We start from the raw sequence: 23,039 nt of genomic DNA on the forward strand, positions 1-23,039 counted from the left end.
TGGATCTTTCTAAAGAAAATTTAAGTTAGTTCAAAGTAGCAACATCAATATGCTAAAACCTAGGTCTTTTACACATTTCTACATCTGAAAAAATGTTTTAAATCTCAGATACTCATAATGGAAGGAGACAGTTAATGAATCATCCAATACTTAAGAACTTTGGTTTACTACTCGAAGAAGCTCTTATATTGTGATTTCCAATTGTTCCCATTATTGTTTTTGCCCTGTCCCTTACAACCTAGAGCTTTCTCTCGAGTAACACTAAGACCTGCACAGATAAGTAAATTGTAGAAAGCAGCAGTTGACCTAGATAACTTCTAAGGATCATGTCAAACAGTCATATCTTCAAACTGTTAATCCAGCTCTTAGCTGTAATTCTGGCCATGAGTCATTTTCTGATATCTCCTTGTGAATCTATATTTTGAAAATTTTAATCACATCTATTTTTGTCTACTTTTTTCTGAAATACTGGTATAGAAATAATGTAAAATCAATAATACCAATAACACAAAATCTATATCATGTAAACTAAATTTTGTAAACATGGAATTAGTGGTATAAGAAAGATAGCACAAAAGAGATTTATAAAACTAAATTAGGTCTATTCACAGAGAAAATTTTTTTAGGAAACAAAATTATCATAGGACTTAAATAGAGCACATCCTTCAAAAGGCATTTTAATACATTAACCCAAATTTGAGTTTTACCCAAATTTGAAGGTTTAAGTTGTAGAATTAAAAATATAGACAAATAAATTCCAATGTTTAAAAAATATCTACCGCAAGTATGTAGAGGACAGTAAGTTTGTCTTATTTACGCTTGTATGAACAAGGACAATACCTGAGACTTCTTAAAACTTCAATAAAAATGGCATTGTACAATGAACAATTTAAACATTTCCCTATTTTTTATCAATTGTATTTAAGATCAATTAATCTGAAGGCTTTAAGATAACATGTAACGTTATCTTACAGAAAATCAGCATTATAGAGAGTTTAATTCAATATTATCAATGTAAACAAAGATGATGCCTTGAATGAATGAATATGTCATCTTAAACTATGAGCTAAAACCAAACCTGTCATGGGAGAAACTGACTTCCAAAAATATACTTCAGGTCTTTCTTTACTCTTTGCTATTCCTCTGCCCATGCACCTTCATGTTCTCCCAGGATGCTGCACCGGTAGAGATCATGTTTAAATTGTCTTCAGTCAAGACTTTAACACTGAGGACTCAGAAGAGTTTTTAAGAAGAACCAAGTAGACAGGGAGGGACATCTCATCTCTAATTTTGGACAGATGCACAGTTCAAGAAAGAAATAAACCAAGGAATCCTTTTACTACGATAAAGCAAATGGAGCACGCTATTAAAGATATGGAGGTAGAATAAATTGTGGAAGGACATCTTGTTGAATAATGCAGAAATAAATTTGACCCCTAAAATATTTGTCTTTAAAAAGCTCTGTAAATATAAATTATGAACCAAAACATGAAAAAAACACAGTGAGAGAAGGAATGCAAAACTTGTTAATGGATAATCAGACATATGTAAAAGATATATGACTAAATAAAAACTAAATCAAACTATATACTGTCTACAAGAGAGTCAATGGATTTAAGAATTATGAACACATAGAGGCTGAAAGTAAATGCACAGAGGAAATTTCATGACAGTGGCAAACAAAAGGCAGGAATGGGGATGCTCTTATCAGACAAAATAAGCTTTTAGCTAAAATTGTCAGCAGGAGTTCTCTGTCCATCCAGTGGATAGGACTTAGCACTTTCACTGCCTTTGGCCAGGGATTTTGTCCCAGGGATTAGTTCCCAACTAAGAACTTCCCAGGTGGCTCAGTGGTAAAGAATCTCCAGCCATTGCAGGAGACACGGGAGATGTGGGTTTGATCTCTGAGTTGGGAAGATCCCCACAGGAGGAAATGGCAACCCGGCTCCAGTATTCTTGCTTGGAAAATTCCAAGGACAGAAGAACCTGCAGTCTAAAGTCCATGGGGTTAGTCTATAGTCCACAGACTATTTTCCATGGGGTAGCAAAGAGTCAGACAAGGCTGAGCAACTAAGCATGCATGCAGAGAATTAAGATCTTGTAAGCTGCACAGCGTGGCAAAAAAAAAAAAAAAAAAAAAAAAGTCGCTTAAAAGCAAAGACATCAAGGATCAAAAGAAATGAGTACAACTTCAGGGACCTCTGGGACAATGTGAAATGCCCCACGATTTGAATCATAGGTGTCCCAGAAGAAGAAGACAAAAAGAAAGGCCATGAGAAAATACTCTAGGAGATAATAGCTGAAAACTTCCCTAAAATGGGGAAGGAAAGAGCCACCCAAGTCCAACAAACACAGAGAGTCCCAAACAGGAAAAACCCAAGGCAAAACACCCCAAGACACATATTAATCAAATTAACAAAGATCAAACACAAAGAACAAATATTAAAAGCAGCAAGGGAGAAACAACAAACAACACACAAAGGGATTCCCATAAGGATAACAGCTGATCTATCAATAGAAACCCTCCAGGCCAGAAGGGAATGGCAGGACGTACTGAAAGTAATGAAAGAGAAAAACCTACAACCTAGATTACTGTATCCAGCAAGGATCTCATTCAGATATGAAGGAGAATTCAAAAGCTTTACAGATAAGCAAAAGCTGAGAGAATTCAGCACCACCAAACCAGCTCTTCAACAAATGCTAAAGGATCTTCTCTAGACAGGAAATGCAGAAAGGTTGTATAAAGGTGAACCCAAAACAACAAAGTAAATGGCAACGGGACCACACCTATCAATAATTACCCTAAATGTAAATGGGTTGAATGCCCCAACCAAAAGACAAAGATTGGCTGAATGGATACAAAAACAAGACCCCTATATATGCTGTCTACAAGAGACCCACCTCAAAGCAAGAGACATATACAGACTAAAAGTGAAGGGCTGGAAAAAAATATTTCACGCAAACGGAGACCAAAAGAAAGCAGGAGGCGCAATACTCATATCAGATAAAATAGACTTTCAAATAAAGGATGTGAAAAGAGACAAAGAAGGACACTACATAATGATCAAAGGATCAATCCAAGAAGAAGATATAACAATTATAAATATATATGCACCCAACATAGGAGCACCACAATATGTATGGCAAACACTAACAAGTATGAAAGAGGTAATTAATAGTAACACAATAATAGTGGGAGACTTTAATACCCCACTCACAACTATGGATAGATCAACTGAAAAGAAAATTAACAAGGAAACACAAACCTTAAATGACACAATGGACCAGCTAGACCTAATTGATATCTATAGGACATTTCACCCCAAAACAATCAACTTCACCTTTTTCTCAAGTGCACACGGAACCTTCTCCAGAATAGATCACATCCTGGGCCATAAATCTGGTCTTGGAAAATTCAAAAAAAATTGAAATCATTCCAGTCATCTTTTCTGACCACAGTGCAGTAAGATTAGATCTCAATTACAGGAAAAAAATTGTTAAAACTTCAAACATATGGAGGCTAAATAACACGCTTCTGAATAACCAACAAATCATAGAAGAAATCAAAAAAGAAATCAAAATATGTATAGAAATGAATGAAAATGAAAACACAACAACCCAAAACCTATGGGACACTGTAAAAGCAGTGCTAAGGGGAAGGTTCATAGCATTACAGGCTTACATCAAGAAACAAGAAAAAAGCCAAATAAATAACCTAACTCTACACCTAAAGCAATTAGAGAAGGAAGAAATGAAGATCCCCAAGGTTAGCAGAAGGAAAGAAATCTTAAAAATCAGGGCAGAAATAAATGCAAAATAAACTAAAGAGACCATAGCAAAAATCAACAAAGCTAAAAGCTGGTTTTTTGAAAAAATAAACAAAATTGACAAACCATTAGCAAGACTCATTAAGAAACAAAGAGAGAAGAACCAAATTAACAAAATTAGAAATGAAAATGGAGAGATCACAACAGACAACACTGAAATACAAAGGATCATAAGAGACTACTACCAGCAGCTCTATGCCAATAAAATGGACAACTTGGATGAAATGGACAAATTCTTAGAAAAGTATAACTTTCCAAAACTGAACCAGGAAGAAATAGAAGATCTTAACAGACACATCACAAGCAAGGAAATCGAAACTGTAATCAAAACTCTTCCAGCAAACAAAAGCCCAGGACCAGATGGCTTCACAGCTGAATTCTACCAAAAATTTAGAGAAGAGCTAACACCTATCTTACTCAAACTCTTCCAGAAAATTGCAGATGAAGGTAAGCTTCCAAACTCATTCTATGAGGCCACCATCACCCTAATTCCAAAACCAGACAAAGATGCCACCAAAAAAGAAAACTACAGGCCAATATCACTGATGAACATAGATGCAAAAATCCTTAACAAAATTCTAGCAAACAGAATCCAACAACATATTAAAAAAATCATTCACCATGACCAAGTGGGCTTTATCCCAGGAATGCAAGGATTCTTTAATATCCACAAATCAATCAATGTAATACACCACATTAACAAATTGAAAGATAAAAACCATATGATTATCTCAATAGATGCAGAGAAAGCCTTTGACAAAATTCAACACTCATTTATGATTAAAACTCTCCAAAAAGCAGGAATAGAAGGAACATACCTCAACATAATAAAAGCTATATATGACAAACCCACAGCAAGCATCACCCTCAGTGGTGAAAAATTGAAAGCATTTCCCCTGAAATCAGGAACAAGACAAGGGTGCCCACTCTCACCACTACTATTCAACATAGTGTTGGAAGTTTTGGCCACAGCAATCAGAGCAGAAAAAGAAGTAAAAGGAATCCAGATAGGAAAAGAAGTAAAACTCTCACTGTTTGCAGATGACATGATCGTCTACATAGAAAACCCTAAAGACTCTACCAGAAAATTACTAGAGCTAATCAATGAATATAGTAAAGTTGCAGGATATAAAATTAACACATAGAAATCCCTTGCATTCCTATATACTAACAATGAAAAAACAGAAAGAGAAATTAAGGAAACAATACCATTCACCATTGCAACAAAAAGAATAAAATACTTAGGAGTATATCTACCTAAAGAAACAAAAGACCTATACATAGAAAACTATAAAACACTGATGAAAGAAATCAAAGAGGACACAAGCAGATGGAGAAACACACCGTGTTCATGGATGGGAAGAATCAATATTGTCAAAATGGCTATTCTACCCAAAGCAGTCTATAGATTCAATGCAATCCCTATCAAGCTACCAACGGTATTTTTCACAGAACTAGACCAAAGAATTTCACAATTTGTATGGAAATACAAAAAACCTCGAATAGCCAAAGTAATCTTGAGAAAGAAGAATGGAACTGGAGGAATCAACCTGCCTGACTTCAGACTCTACTACAAAGCCACAGTCATCAAGACAGTATGGTACTGGCACAAAGACAGAAATATAGATCAATGGAACAGAATAGAAAGCCCAGAGATAAATCCACGGACCTATGGACACCTTATCTTTGACAAAGGAGGCAAGGATATACAATGGAAAAAAGACAACCTCTTTAACAAGTGGTGCTGGGAAAACTGGTCAACCACTTGTAAAAGAATGAAACTAGAACACTTTCTAACACCATACACAAAAATAAACTCAAAATGGATTAAAGATCTAAATGTAAGACCAGAAACTATAAAACTCCTAGAGGAGAACATAGGCAAAACACTCTCCGACATAAATCACAGCAAGATCCTCTATGACCCACCTCCCAGAATATTGGAAATAAAAGCAAAACTAAACAAATGGGACCTAATGAAACTTAAAAGCTTTTGCACAACAAAGGAAACTATAAGTAAGGTGAAAAGACAGCCCTCAGATTGGGAGAAAATAATAGCAAATGAAGAAACAGACAAAGGATTAATCTCAAAAATATACAAGCAACTCCTGCAGCTCAATTCCAGAAAAATAAATGACCCAATCAAAAAATGGGCCAAAGAACTAAACAGACATTTCTCCAAAGAAGACATACAGATGGCTAACAAACACATGAAAAGATGCTCAACATCACTCATTATTAGAGAAATGCAAATCAAAACCACAATGAGGTACCATTACACGCCAGTCAGGATGGCTGCTATCCAAAAGTCTACAAGCAATAAATGCTGGAGAGGGTGTGGAGAAAAGGGAACCCTCTTACACTGTTGGTGGGAATGCAAACTAGTACAGCCGCTATGGAAAACAGTGTGGAGATTTCTTAAGAATCTGGAAATAGAAGTGCCATATGACCCAGCAATCCCACTTCTGGGCATTCACACTGAGGAAACCAGATCTGAAAGAGACACGTGCACCCCAATGTTCATCGCAGCACAGTTTATAATAGCCAGGACATGGAAGCAACCTAGATGCCCATCAGCAGACGAATGGATAAGGAAGCTGTGGTATATATACACCATCGAATATTACTCAGCCATTAAAAAGAATTCATTTGAATCAGTTCTAATGAGATGGATGAAACTGGAGCCCATTCTGAAGTAAGCCAGAAAGATAAAGAACATTACAGCATACTAACACTTATATATGGAATTTAGAAAGGTGGTAACGATAACCCTATATGCAAAACAGAAAAAGAGACACAGAAGTACAGAACAGACTTTTGAACTCTGTGGGAGAAGGGGAGGGTGGGATGTTTCAAAAGAACAGCATGTATACTCTCTATGGTGAAACAGATCACCAGCCCAGGTGGGATGCATGAGACAAGTGCTCGGGCCTGGTGCACTGGGAAGACCCAGAGGAATCGGGTGGAGAGGGAGGTGGGAGGGGGGATCGAGATGGGGAATACGTGTAAATCTATGGCTGATTCATTTCAATGTATGACAAAACCCACTGAAATGTTGTGCAGTAATTAGCCTCCAACTAATAAAAAAATAATAATAATAATAAAAAAAGCAAAGACATCATGTAATATTAAAAGGGAGAATTCACTATGAAAATACATTATAAATACTAGAAACCCCAAATATGTGAAGCAAGCATTGATATAACTAAAGGGAGATATACACAGCCACACACAAATAGTAGGAGAGTTCAATATGCCACTTTCAATAGTGAATGGAGCATAAAATTCATATCAGAATTGCCTCATTAAAAGGAAGGGTCACATAGAAGGAATTCTATTTAAATAGAATTCATTAGCATAGAACATGTTTGCATTTAAATAGACTATACTTATTTGTCAGTGAGAACAACAGAAAAGAAATTCAGCCTATGGTGCTCTGGGAGGGACAGGGTGAGGAGGGAGGTGGGAGGGGGGTTCAGGACAGTGGGACACATGTATATACCCATGGCTGATTCATGTTGATGTATGGCAAAAACCACCATATTGTAAAGTAATTAGCCTCCAATTAAAATAAATGAATTAATTAAAAAATTAGCCTATTAAAAATAAATCTCTGTTCTTAGCCTGTGTGTGGTGTAGGGGTAGAGAATGGTAAGGAGTTATCTGCAAGGTGTAGCAATGCTTTTAGGGATATTAGGTGCAGATAACCCAAGGAGGCATGATTAAAACCCCTGTGTCATTAGCTAGTGGGTAGCAAATGCCTCGTTTTGTGTTTATAACTCCTCCTTCTTCACAATTCCATTAGAAAACATTAAAATCAGAACCTAGCTGCTTTTTGTTTCAATTCAAGCTGAATGAATTGATGCTATACCCCAGAATAACACAGATCTTGTTGTGAGTTTTACTGGAGAATAAATGCAAAAGCATTATCTCAGACAGACCTACAAAAGATGAGGGATGTCAGTATTGCAGATAAAGGAGAAAAGCATAAAAGGTTATCTCAGAGATGGGCACCCATGGCAGATGGCCCAGCACCACATACTTAAAGTTCCTGATGTAGACTCTGTGCAGTTACAAAGGTGCAGGTAAAAGGAAGAGGTATTTCAGGACACATTATGCCAAGGAATAAGACAAGCTGAGGAGTTCCAAGCCATGGGTGATATGATATGAAGATGACAGTACTCTTCATGCGTCTAGTTAGAGCAGAACCAACTCCCAACAGTTGGAAAGTAAGCCTCACTACTCCCAAATTTATCTTCATAGTTTTTCATTGCCAGTTTTTTCAATAATAATCACCCCATCCCATCATCCTTGTATTCACTATATATATATACATACTTCCCACCTGCTATTCTTCTCTCCGTACTTGTCAGATTATGCTCAAATCCTACATTAAAATTACCTCTTCATTCTTTTCCTTGAATTTTAACAGCACGAACCACAATTGCTTCCTGCATTACTGCCTAATTCATTGCCTATTAACTGTAGGATTAGCTTCTCATGATATACTGACATAAAACAACTTTATTGGAGAGTCTATGAAAGAAAGAAATAGACTAACTTTATTTTCTCAGAATTATAGACAATTCTCCAATGTATAGTTTTGAGGATTATTTGATTGAAATTATATAACACAACAAGTAATGCTTTTGATCAGAAAGAAAAAAAAATTAATATGATTCATGATCCAGGTTTTCATAAAAATTAGTTCTCAGTGAATTGAGAAATGATCAAAAATTCCTCAATTTCTTGGTAGTCTCTGCTCAATTATCTCTAATGTCCCAATGTCAACCCTCAGTCTTCTATTTCTATTCTATGTTTAACTCCTTTTAAGGAACATATCCTTGCAAAATTTCTTATGTGTGGGTTCACAAGAATGACGCAAGTATTCCAGATTATTTAGTTCAATAAGAACTGATGAGCCTAAATTATCCAGATCTTATGGTATTGGTAACTTTGAACAGTTTAAACCCACAAAACAAGGCTCTATTCCAGTCAAGTTACACATTTACGCATGTTCCTATATCCTTGAGTTGTTAAGAATGAGTCTTTTTACTGCTGTACATGACTCTTGATGCTTCTCTTGCTTCCTTGGAGATTGCTCCCTCTAGGTATCCATAATATACATCACAGTTATTAAAGAATTTTTTAATCTAATATAAGGGCAAAAACATTAAGGATTCAAGCTTTTAGAATTATAGGCAAAAGTATAGGTTTACTAGAAATGTAAACTGTAGCAATGAACTTTAGCCCAAATTCACTAAATCTTTATGGATCTCAATGACCTTTTCTTAAACTCTTCCTTCACATTCTCCTGAAGAATATTCTGTCTTACCTAGGGACAGATAGTATAGTTTGATAGATTGATGGAGAGATATATATATAAAATCTTAAGCTTTGGGTCACAATTACTTCTTTCTATTCTCTTTCATAGGAAACATTTCACTCTCACATATTGGTCAGAGTCTGAGGATTTGCTGGTCCAAACCAACTCTTCCTGATTCAGAGACAACTGACAAAAAACAGTAGCAAAGCAATTAAGTAGAATGTGGAGAAATTCATCAAACTTTGATTAAAATAAAATTTTCAAGAAAAATTGATAAGTCTATTTTTTGGTCCAAAGGTATGGAATTAAAACAGTCAAGTCAGCAGTTTATTTCCCACCCTAGTTATTTTGCTGGTTTTAAAGTATTGCATAGAAGATTTTACTGTGGTACAGGAACTGTGGATTTCTACTTATGGGATATCTTTCTTAAAACCTGTGATGTATATCTTTGGGTCTTTCTTTCATACTTTAGATATGTAAATGAGATGGATGATATGATCTCAGATTTCCATAAAATCAGAAAGACTCAATATGTTGACTTAGGGTGAAAAGTAAAGGTAGAAGATGAAGTGGTAGCTTTAACTGAGAAACATTTGTTTGCATCAGAAGACCCAAGGAGATTATGTCCATTCCCAGCACCACAGTCTTCATGCCTTCTGTGTTGGCCCTAAAAGGGATCCCAGGCCTAGAGTCTGTGCAGTGTCGGATTGGGATTCCATTCTGTGTCATGTATCTCATTCCTATGATTAGAAATTTCCTGCTGTTTATCATTATCAAATCAGAACACAGTTTCCATGAGGCCATGTACATTTTCCTAGGCATGCTAAGAGTCACAGATATTGCCCTTCAGACCAGCATTGTGCTCAAGATGCTTGGAATCTTCTGGTTTCACGTAACAGATTTATTTTGATTCCTGATTGCCTCAAAAGTGGCTTATTCACACATTACAGTGAATAGAGGTGGGCGTCTGCTTGCCGTGGACCTGGACCACTAAGTCGCCATCCACTGAGACACAGTGCCATCTTCACCCACCACTTAGTTACCCAAAACCAAGGCTGTGGTACCACTCAGGGCTACCATTCCTGTGTCTGCATGTGCTCTAAGCCGCTTCAGTTGTGTCCATCTCTGAGACGCTAAGGACTGCAGGCTGCTAGGCTCCTCTGTCCATGGGATTCTCCAGGCAAGAATACTGAAGTGGGTTGCCATTTCCTCCTCCAGGGGGTCTTGCCAACCCAGGGACTGAACCCGCTTCTCTTACATCTCCTGCATGGGCAGGCAGGATCTTTACCACTAGTGTCACCTGGAAAGACTCTGGCACCTAATACTGATAAAGTTCTAGTTTTAATTTTATCATCCAAGACTCATATCCCACTCCTAATGTGAGCACATGGCCATTGTGAAACTGATTGCAGGAAATGTCTGGGTCAACAGAATCTATGGTTTGTTTGTGGCTTTCACTGTTGCAAGAGAGTTTCAAGAAAACATCTATTTCTGTTTTATTGACCATGCCAAGGTTTTTGACTGTGTGGATCACAATAAACTGTGGAAAATTCTGAAAGAGATAGGAACACCAGACCACCTGACCTGCCTCTTGAGAAACCTGTGTCCAGGTGAGGAAGCAATAGTTAGAACTGGACATGGAAGAAAAGACTGGTTCCAAATAAAGAAAGGAATACATCAAGGCTGTATGTTGTCACCCTGCTTATTTAACTTATATGCAGAGTACTTCATGAGAAACACTGGGCTGGAGGAAGCACAAGCTGGAATCAAGATTGCAGGGAGAAATATCAATAACCTCAGATATGCAGATGAAACCACCCTTATGGCAGAAATCGAAGAACTAAAAAGCCTCTTGATGAAAGTGAAAGAGGAGAGTAAAAAAGTTGGCTTAAAGCTCAACATTCGGAAAACTAAGATCATAGCATCTGGTCCCATCACTTCATGGGAAATAGATGGTGAAACAGTGGAAACAGTGGCTAACTTTATTTTTCTGGACTCCAAAATCACTGCAGATGGTGATTGCAGCCATGAAATTAAAAGACGCTTACTCCTTGAAAGGAAAGTTATGACCAACATAGACAGCATATTAAAAAACAGAGACATTACTTTACCAACAAAGGTCCGGCTAGTCAAGGCTCTGGTTTTTCCAGTGGTCATGTATGGATGTGGGAGTTGGACTATAAAGGAAGCTGAGTGCTGAAGAATTGAGGCTTTTGAACTGTGGTGCTGGAGAAGACTCTTGAGAGTCCCCTGGACTGCAAGGAGATCCAACCAGTCCATCCTGAAAGAAATCAGTCCTGGGTGTTCACTGGAAGGACTGATGTTGATGCTGAAACTCCAATAGTTTGGCCACATGATGCGAAGAGCTGACTCCTTGGAAAAGACCCTGATGTTGGGAAAGATTGAAGGCAGGAGCAGGAGACGACACAGGTTGAGACGGTTGGATGGCATCACCGACTCAATGGACATGAGTTTCGGTACACTCCGGGAGTTGGTGATGGACAGGGAGGCCTGGCGTGCTGCTGTTCTTGGGGTTGCAAAGAGTCGGACACAACTGAGCAACTGGACTGAACTGCACTGCTGCAGGGTTTAGCCTCACATACATTACATCATCCTATGGATAGTTATTTATCACAGCTTTTTCTTTTGACCCAGAAGGAGGCAAGGTTGAAAGCATTCAATACTTGTATCACTCATATTTGTGTCTTCCTCCAACTCTACCTCCCTGCCTTCTTCTCCTTCTTTGACATAGGTTTGGTTCTCACATCTCACCTTACATCCACAGCCTCATTTCTAGCATTTACTTGGTGTTCCCTCCATTTCTCAATCTACTTGTCTATGGTGCAAAGACTAAGCACATACTTATGCATATGGTAAAAATATTCTGTTCATAAAATTTACTATGAATAATGCAACCATGTGTTTTTCTTTGTGCATAGTAACAAAATTTCAAAACAAAATAAAACTAAAAAAATCCATGTTTTTAAAATTCTTTAGTTTTCTATTTAAGTTTTATTTTTGTTGTTTTTAATTTGCAGTCTTAAACCAGTTTTCATAATCTGGCATGACAGCTATGTGATGTAGACTTGTGTACTGTATCTGGGTAAAGAAATTAAGAAACATAAACGAGTAAACTAGTGAACATAGGTTCTTTCCTTTTCTTTCAGAAATGGTGATGTAATGACCAATTCAGGAAGGAGCTTCTTGGTGCGAATAATGTTATAAACCTCAGTTGTGTTGTTACACATTTATGTCTCCTTTGCAAAAAATCACTTAAGCTGTACAAAGTATCATTTCTGTACTTATATTAGACTTTAATATAAAGTTTAAAATATTAAGTAAGTGGATCCTCAAAAATGAAACAAAACAAAGGACAAAGGGAAAAAGTCTGAGGAGTTGGTATAGGTTGAAGGAGTCTAAAGAGATATGAATATAAAGTGCATTGAATAATCCTGAATTGAATTTTAGGCAAGAAAAATATACACATAGGTCTTTGGACTATGTTTAACCTCGGATATGGACCAACGCTTAGGTTATAACATCACTTCAGTGCTAAATGTCCTGATACTGGCTATAATACTACAGTTAGACAGGAGACTATCCTTTTCCTAGGGAAGCATATTTAAATATTTAGGCACAAAGGAACACTATGTCTTGAATTTACTCATAAACACTTCATAAAAATTATCTATCATATATCTATCCATGTATCTACCGAATTGTTCCGAGGTAAAGCAAAATTGAGCATAATGTAAAAAAAATATGTAAATCTGGGTATATTGTATAAGGAAGCGTCTTATAATACTTTTGACAACTTCTATACATCAATGTAAGATGTGTTTGTATCAAGCACTATTCTTTAAATATCTCAGTTTATTTTTTTTTTTTTTTTTTTTTTTTATTTTTTTTTTTTAATTTTTATTATTATTATTATTTTTTTTTCCAGTGGGTTTTGTCATACATTGATATGAATCAGCCATGGATTTACATGTATTCCCAATCCTGATCCCCCCTCCCACCTCCCTCTCCACCCGATTCCTCTGGGTCTTCCCAGTACACCAGGCCGGAGCACTTGTCTCGTGCATCCCACCTGGGCTGGTGATCTGTTTCACCATAGATAGTATACATGCTGTTCTTTTGAAATATCCCACCCTCACATTCTCCCACAAAGTTCAAAAGTCTGTTCTGTATTTCTGTGTCTCTTTTTCTGTTCTGCATATAGGGTTATCGTTATCACCTTTCTAAATTCCATATACATGTGTCAGTATGCTGTAATGTTCTTTATCTTTCTGGCTTACTTCACTCTGTATAATGGGCTCCAGCTTCATCCATCTCATTAGGACTGGTTCGAATGAATTCTTTTTAATGGCTGAGTAATATTCCATGGTGTATATGTACCACAGCTTCCTTATCCATTCATCTGCTGATGGGCATCTAGGTTGCTTCCATGTCCTGGCTATTATAAACAGTGCTGCGATGAACATTGGGGTGCACGTGTCTCTTTCAGATCTGGTTTCCTCAGTGTGTATGCCCAGAAGTGGGATTGCTGGGTCATATGGCAGTTCTATGTCCAGTTTTTTAAGAAATCTCCACACTGTTTTCCATAGCGGCTGTACTAGTTTGCATTCCCACCAACAGTGTAAGAGGGTTCCCTTTTCTCCACACCCTCTCCAGCATTTATTGCTTGTAGACTTTTGGATAGCGGCCATCCTGACTGGCGTGTAATGGTACCTCATTGTGGTTTTGATTTGCATTTCTCTAATAATGAGTGATGTTGAGCATCTTTTCATGTGTTTGTTAGCCATCTGTATGTCTTCTTTGGAGAAATGTCTGTTTAGTTCTTTGGCCCATTTTTTGATTGGGTCATTTATTTTTCTGGAATTGAGCTGCAGGAGTTGCTTGTATATTTTTGAGATTAATCCTTTGTCTGTTTCTTCATTTGCTATTATTTTCTCCCAATCTGAGGGCTGTCTTTTCACCTTACTTATAGTTTCCTTTGTAGTGCAAAAGCTTTTAAGTTTCATTAGGTCCCATTTGTTTAGTTTTGCTTTTATTTCCAGTATTCTGGGAGGTGGGTCATAGAGGATCTTGCTTTGATTTATGTCGGAGAGTGTTTTGCCTATGTTCTCCTCTAGGAGTTTTATAGTTTCTGGTCTTACATTTAGATCTTTAATCCATTTTGAGTTTATTTTTGTGTATGGTGTTAGAAAGTGTTCTAGTTTCATTCTTTTACAAGTGGTTGACCAGTTTTCCCAGCACCACTTGTTAAAGAGGTTGTCTTTTTTCCATTGTATATCCTTGCCTCCTTTGTCGAAGATAAGGTGTCCATAGGTTCGTGGATTTATCTCTGGGCTTTCTATTCTGTTCCATTGATCTATATTTCTGTCTTTGTGCCAGTACCATACTGTCTTGATGACTGTGGCTTTGTAGTAGAGTCTGAAGTCAGGCAGGTTGATTCCTCCAGCTCCATTCTTCTTTCTCAAGATTACTTTGGCTATTCGAGGTTTTTTGTATTTCCATACAAATTGTGAAATTCTTTGGTCTAGTTCTGTGAAAAATACCGTTGGTAGCTTGATAGGGATTGCATTGAATCTATAGACTGCTTTGGGTAGAATAGCCATTTTGACAATATTAATTCTTCCAATCCATGAGCACGGTATGTTTCTCCATCTGTTTGTGTCCTCTTTGATTTCTTTCATCAGTGTTTTATAGTTTTCTATGTATAGGTCCTTTGTTTCTTTAGGTAGACTCCTCCAAAACTGAACCAGGAAGAAATAGAAGATCTTAACAGACCCATCACAAGCAAGGAAATCGAAACTGTCATCAAAAATCTTCCAGCAAACAAAAGCCCAGGACCAGATGGCTTCACAGCTGAATTCTACCAAAAATCTAGAGAAGAGCTAACACCTATCTTACTCAAACTCTTCCAGAAAATTGCAGAGGAAGGTAAGCTTCCAAACTCATTCTATGAGGCCACCATCACCCTAATTCCAAAACCAGACAAAGATGCCACAAAAAAAGAAAACTACAGGCCAATATCACTGATGAACATAGATGCAAAAATCCTTAACAAAATTCTAGCAAACAGAATCCAACAACATATTAAAAAAATCATACACCATGACCAAGTGGGCTTTATCCCAGGAATGCAAGGATTCTTTAATATCCGCAAATCAATCAATGTAATACACCACATTAACAAATTGAAAGATAAAAACCATATGATTATCTCAATAGATGCAGAGAAAGCCTTTGACAAAATTCAACACTCATTTATGATTAAAACTCTCCAAAAAGCAGGAATAGAAGGAACATACCTCAACATAATAAAAGCTATATATGACAAACCCACAGCAAGCATCACCCTCAATGGTGAAAAATTGAAGGCATTTCCCCTGAAATCAGGAACAAGACAAGGGTGCCCACTCTCACCACTACTATTCAACATAGTGTTGGAAGTGCTGGCCACAGCAATCAGAGCAGAAAAAGAAGTAAAAGGAATCCAGATAGGAAAAGAAGAAGTAAAACTCTCACTGTTTGCAGATGACATGATCCTCTACATAGAAAACCCTAAAGATTCTACCAGAAAATTACTAGAGCTAATCAATGAATATAGTAAAGTTGCAGGATATAAAATTAACACACAGAAATCCCTTGCATTCCTATATACTAACAATGAAAAAACAGACAGAGAAATTAAGGAAACAATACCATTCACCATTGCAACAAAAAGAATAAAATATCTCAGTTTAGAAATGGCTGCCATTATTCATTCAGTCAACCGGTTCAGAAGCATCATTTGCCTTTGATGTTGGCCACAATTTCACATTGTACATGTAACCAATCATCTGATCTTAGTATTTACCTCTAAAGTATCCTCAAATAATTTATCTTCTCTCCATTAGTCACTAGCTGTTCTTTTCTTTCGTCTTACATATGATCTTATAAAAAATAAAATACTATGCTTTTCATCTTTCATTTGCTGGCAGTTTTCATTGAAACATAAAGTACTTGATTCATCTGTATCTTATTCCTAATATTTTGTATGCAAACATGTATTTTTTGCCTGGCTGACTTCTATCCGATATTCAGAAGTTAGTTAAATGTTTCCTCTAAGAAATTTAGCCATTTCCCTTATTTTTTTCTCTACATCTCCTAATAGCGCTCATAGCATGCATCACAGCACCTCTTCCTTTTTTCTGTGTGTAACTTCTTTTTTCATATAGGTCACATGTGTCATCTCTTTGTATTCTCCTGACCTACACATACATGTTACATTTTAAATATGAATAAATGTATATTGAATGAAGGTTTTAGACAATAAATGCACAAAAAGTTCTACCAAAATTTTCATAATGAGCATTTATTCTCACAATAGAATAATTTAAATGGTTTCCGAATGAAGACATATGGCGGAAGAGATGTTCCAAACTGAAATAACTTAAATCATTTAGTCTTTTCCTATTTGTGGAATAAAAATTTTTTTCTACTATTAAATTAGTTTTAACTAATATCCTTTACTTTTTAGAGAGTTCAAGGTTGACAGAAAATTGAATAAAAAGTCAGAGTTCCCATATAAACTTATCTGCAGAATGAATATTTAACAATTACACCTGAGTTAAGCTGCATTGTCAGTCACAAAATCGCGTCACCACATTTATTTGATATATCCTAAATTTAAAAGCATATATCTAATATTTCTTCCTGTCTGGTCTGCGTATACCATATGAAGTGAGTTTTTTTGTTTATTGAGATATAATTTGCATACCATATAGCACACTCTTTAGAGAGTATTAATCTCTGGATTTTGACATATTCAAAAACCCATGCAATCATCACTACTATCAAATCCCAGTACATTTTCATCATCCTAATAAAGATACTCCATCCCCCTTAGCAGCCACTCCCCATTCTTCAACCCCATTTCATGGCACACATTAACTGACTTTCTGTGTCTGTGATTTCTCATCTCTGGACATCTTATGTAAGTGAAATGAAACAATATTTGTCCTTTGAGTCTGGTTTCTTTGACTTAGAATAATGTTCTCAAGATTCATTTGGGTTGCAGCATAAATAAGAATGTCATTTACTTTCATACTTGAATGATATTCTATTACATGAGGTACCTGAGTCTACTCTTGTACTAGGAAGCAGATCTCTGGCCATAAATCTTATCCATAGTCCCCTTCTCTCTCTGCATGGTAAGGATGTCCATCTTTATTCAAAAACTTCCATAAAAAGTATAAGCATGTCTAGACCCTTTACATTTATATTTCTCAGATTTCAATTAAATTTATTTCTTTTTATTTGATGATGTGCACTGGTTTTGGTTTATTTTTTGTGTGTGTGTTTTATTTTTTCTGGAACAAATCCTCAGCTATAGCTAATTTTAATCTGCTGATATGAATCACTGAGTGCCCAGATGCAAAGATGTGCACACACCCTGATCCTGGCTGAGCTGCATTCCTTCATATAACTGCCCTCAATCCTATACCATTGCTTTCTCTAGGAGGAAGATAAGTTTATGGCAGTTTGATATGAGGATGTGGTCAGAAAGTCTTAATTCAAAAGGAATAGGACTACTGAATGGGGCCTGACCCAATGACACAGGACAAAACCAGTGTGACTTCAAGTAAGGTCATCAGGTAATCCAGGGTTGTTAGCCTCTTTCTTGTACTCACCAGTGAATCAAAGTTTATTCCTTTCATAATATTAAAGCCTAAAATCCTATTGGAAGGCACAAAGTCTTCTTCCAACGTAGTAAATACCTGTCCTAAATAACAGTTTCAGGTTGGGAAGTTGATATCAATTTGTGAAAATATATACAATCCTCTCATAATAATTCTGAATATGACTGGAACAACTTGGAGAGAGATAATTTGGATACTGGAAAGATTTGTGTAATCGGCTCTTACAAGGGAGAAGCTCAGAAATTGACTGTAACTGAGGCTCTGAGGTGAATGTTCCAAAGTCAGCACCTATTAGGACCCTAAATAAAAAGGCAATGACCTTAAATAAGAAATATAGAATTAGATTAAAAACATATTATTTTATTTCTCTGTCAGTATGTCTATTCTGACTAGTCTGAATATCTCAAGTTGTTTTTATTTAACTTTATTGTCCCACTATTTTTGTAAATAAGTGTCATTGATTTGTTTTTTTCTGTTCTTTGGCACTGTCTTCTCTTAGGAATTTTTAAAAAGAGGCTCATTTTGGTTCCGAGTCCTAAAATGAAACCAAAGTTTGAGAATTATTTTTAGATGCTAAGCCATCTATTAGAGAAAAAGTTTTGTATGTTCTGAATGATAGTGTGCTTTCTTTTCCATCCTTGTCCCCAGTGAAATTTAACATGCACCAGAGATTTGTGAAAACCAGTCCCCAGGTGCATCCTATAGTATAAAACGTTCACCCTTCACTATCTGAAATGTCAGAGCATTTTCTCCTTCATGGCTTCTCTGCGTATTATCACAGATGAGCCCTGGTAAGTCTTTGGGGATAGAGATTCTGCACTGATTATGGGAAACCGGAGGGTTGGTTTCAAAAAGAATGTATATGGCAGGTGATCCAATATAATTCCAGGATGAAAAAGAAAAACAAAACAATACAGTCTTATAGTAGTTGAGTGTCCAGTCACTAGGGAGATGTGTCCCATGCTTTTCAAAGCATTTTGAATCAGTTTACGCTACCCTTGGTGACAAGCTGTAAAGCAAGTTTGAAAAAAGAAAGATTTGTGGAGAATGTCTGTGTTGATAGATGAATGGAAAACCTGTTTGTTCAAAGGTCAGGAAATTACACATGCTCAGACTGGAAAAGATGCAGGAGAAAAGATACCCATCAAGTAATTCTGTAGAAATGCTCTTTCACATAAAGGACTCATCAAATATTTCAAGATATTTGTGAGAAAAAGAGAAATGTGCATTGATTAACCTGGCATTTATTGACAAATCAGTGCACCTTATGATTCCCCCAAATATTTAGGTGGATTATATCATGTAGTACCGTCACATCATAATTTATTTCTATCCATGATACTTCTTTATAATAAAGAAACTGAGACAATGTAAAATTTCATAACTGAGTTCAGGGCAGGCAAAGCTAAGTAGGACCATCCAGAATTTAAGTTCTGTTGAGTGGCTTCAGATCCTGGACAATTAACAGCTATGACCCATGGTTAATTTGTATCATTGTAGCATATATTTGAGACTTTATTTTTAAAAAGAGGCAATTTAAGGTTCATTATAAAGAAGACCTATTTGCCATCTGGAGCTTTCCTAAAACATGATAAGCTATTTCAGAAAACAAAAAGAGTCCTCTGTATTCACTAGAGGACTTGAGACAGAGATCAGTGGATGAATGAGATCAGTGGAGACTTTCAAGAGGAAATATTCCTGAGATTGTAGAGAGTGTGGAATTAGAGCCCTGGATTCCTTGACTCTTTTAGATGCTGTGATTTGGCTTGATTTAAACTGGAGTTGTAAGGAATACTAATAATTCAGATTTTATGCTACTAGATGACCAAGGTATATTTACCAGGGCTTATGAATTTCAAGACTTTAAGATAACTTTACTCCTTTTCTAAACACACAGAGTGTTTTTCAGCTTGTCTTTTGTCATTCATTGCTGTAAATCTCAAACCACACACTTTTAACCTCACCTCCTCTAATTTCTGCTACATAGAGAGTTTCACTTTTTCCGTTCTTATTATTCTTTTGCTGTATTGCATTACTTTATGATATACTTATGCACTGTCACAAGTGTGTTTGTGACTAGATCCCTTTACACTTAGCTGCCACATTTTTCAAGCCATTAATTAACTTCCCAGCAGATGATATTTTTTGACCTTCCACAGAAACCTATTCTTCAACCCCAGAATGAAAAACCAAATGGTTTAAAATATTAACTTCACATGTGATAGTCAATCCTTTATATTAACCATCGTTTCTGCTTATGAACTGATTTATATGTGATAAATGTTTATTGATATACAGCCTCACTATATCTCACAGGCTTCTGTGATTTTTGTACAAACTCTCTTGGAGAGTACAAACTCTCCATCTCTTTTATCTGGTTAATTTCTATTGAAAAATGATTCCCTTTTATAAGCAATTTATTCTGCACATTTGGATTAAATCATAAAACTATCAATTCTTATACATTAAAAACTGTGTTTTTTTTTTCCTGCTGTATAAAACTATACAACAATGTTTAGCAACTGAGCTGATGTGCTATTCCTTTCACATCCAGGAGATATTTGGTGATACCTGAACATATTTTTCACTGCCAAAACAAGAGAGAGCTACTGACATCCAATGTTTAGAAAATAGGAATGTTGCTGAACCTTCTACAATGCAGAATATTACCCCAAAACAAAAACTTGATTTGAACTAAAAGCCAGCTGCACCAAGGTTAGCAAACCCTGGACTTCCCTGGTGGTTCAGATAGTAAAGGCTCTGCCTGTAATGCAGGAGACCCAGGTTCGATGCTTGGGTCTGAAGATCCCTTGGAAAAAGAAATGGCAACTCAGTACTCCAGTACTCTCCAGTACTCTTGCCTGGAAAATCCCATGACGGAGGAGTCTGGTGGGCTACAGTCCATGTGGTCACAAATAGTCAGACACGATTGAGAGATTTCACCTTTTTTCTTTTCTTTAGGAAACCCTGCCTTAGAAGAGTATCTTCAGGACTCATAAAGTTGTGTCAATGAAAAAAATAATTTAAGAAGTGGAAAATTTTATTTGTGCCCAATTGAAAATTGGGGTTCCCTGGTAGCTCAGATGGAGAAAATTCTGCCTGCCATGTAGAAGACCCAGATTTGATCACTGAGTTGGTAAGATCCCCTAGGGAAGGGAATGGTTACTCACTTCAGTATTCTTGCCTGGAGAATTACTTGGATAGAGAAGCCTGACAGGTTACAGTCCATAGGGTAACAAAGAGTCGTATAACAGAGTGACTAACACTTTACCACTCCTGTACAACCTGCCTCTCTTCACTCTCCACCTCTTAAAGTCTTCACTGGTGCTAAGAGATCAAAAATAAATAAATAAATAAATGCCATCTTAAAAAAAAAAAAAAAAAAAAAATCTGAGATCTAGGTTCAAAGAAAGTAAGGGAAAACCACCAGGCCATTCAGGTATGACCCACATCAAATCCCTTATGATCTTACAGTGGAAGTGACAAATATATTCAGGGATTAGATCTCATAGACAGAGTGCCTGAAGAACTATGGACAGAGGTTCACAACATTGTACAGGAGGCATTGACCAAAACCGTCCCAAGAAAAATAAATGCAAGAAACCAAAATGGTTGTCTGAGGAGGCCTGACAAATAGCTGAGAAAAGAAGAAAAGTGAAAGGCAAAGGACAAAAAGAAACATATAACCAACTGAATGCAGAGTTCCAAAGAATAGCAAGGAGAGATAAGAAAGCTTTCTTAAGTGAACAATGAAAAGAAAGAGGAAAACAATAGAATGGGAAAGAGTAAAGATATCATCAAGAGAATTAGAGATACCAAGTGAACACTTCATGCAAAGATGGGCACAATAAAGGATAGAAATGGCAAGGACCTAACAGAAGCAGGAGAGATTAAGAAAACATGGCAAGAATACACAGAAAAGCAATATTAAAAAAGGTCTTAATGACCCAAACAACCACAATGGTGAGGTCATTCACCTAGAGCTAGAATCCTGCAGTGTGAGGTTGAGTGGGCCTTAGGAAGCATTACTACAAGCAAAGCTAGTAGAGGTGATGAAATTCCAGCTGAGCTATTTAAAATCTAAAAGATGATGTTATTAAAGTGCTGCACTCAATATGCTCCCAAATTTGGAAATCTTGACAACATTTTTGTTTATTGAGTTGTCCACAACAGCCATGAGACTGGAAAAGGTCAGTTTTTATTCCAATCCCAAAGATAGGCGGAGACAAAAAATCTTGAAATTATTGAACAACTGGGCTCATTTCACATACTAGCGAGGTAATGCTCAAAATCCTTCAGCTAGGCGTGAACAGTATGTGAGGTGAAAACTTCAAAATGTACAAGCTGGATTTAGAATACACAGAGGAACCAGAGATCATGTTGCCAACATTTGCTGGATCGTAGAAAAAAGCAAGAGAATTCCAGAAAAACATCCACTCTGCTTCATTGATTCCATTAAAGCCTTTGACAGTGTGGATCACAACTGTGGAAAATTCTTCAAGAGATGAGAATACCAGACCACCTTGCCTGCCTGCTGAGAAATCTGTGTGCTGTCCAAGAAGCAACATTTAGAGCCACATATGGGGCAATGCACTGGTTCAAAATTGGAAAATGAGTACATCAACTGTGTGTATTGTCACCTTGTTTCTGTAACTTATATGCATGTACATCATGTGGAATGCCAGGCTGGATGATGCACAAGCTAGAATCAAGATTGCCAGGAGAAATATCAATAACTTCTGACATGCAGGTGACACCACCTTAATGGCAGAAAGTGAAGAGGGCCTAAAGAGCCTCCTGATGAAGGTGAAAGAAGAAAGTGAAAAATTTGGCCTAAAACTCAACATTAAGAAAATGAAAATGATGACATCTGGTCCCATCTCTTCATGGCAAATAGAGGGGGAAACAATGGAAGCAGTGACAGATCGTATTTTCTTGGGCTCCAAGATCACTGCTGATGGTGACTGCACCCATGAAATTAAATGACAGCTGCCTCCTAGGAAGAAAGCTTATGAGAAACGTAGACATCTTATTAAAAAGCAGAGACATCACCTTGCCAACAAATGTCTATCTAGTCAAAGATATGGTTTTTCCAGTAGTCATGTACAGATGTGAGAGTTGGACCATTAAGAAGGCTGAGAGCCAAAGACTGATACCTTTTAATTATTATGTTGGAGAAGACTCTCTTTTTTTTTT

The 23,039-nt window shown here is 36.7% G+C and overlaps 1 pseudogene; it reads left to right on the forward strand.

Annotated features, from left to right (window-relative positions):
• Positions 1–9,775: 9,775 nt before the first annotated feature.
• Positions 9,776–12,047, forward strand: LOC133054115 (olfactory receptor 52A1-like; annotated as a pseudogene).
• Positions 12,048–23,039: the final 10,992 nt, after the last annotated feature.

Source organism: Dama dama, chromosome 1 (assembly GCF_033118175.1).
Source record: "Dama dama isolate Ldn47 chromosome 1, ASM3311817v1, whole genome shotgun sequence".
Lineage (NCBI taxonomy): Eukaryota > Metazoa > Chordata > Mammalia > Artiodactyla > Cervidae > Dama > Dama dama.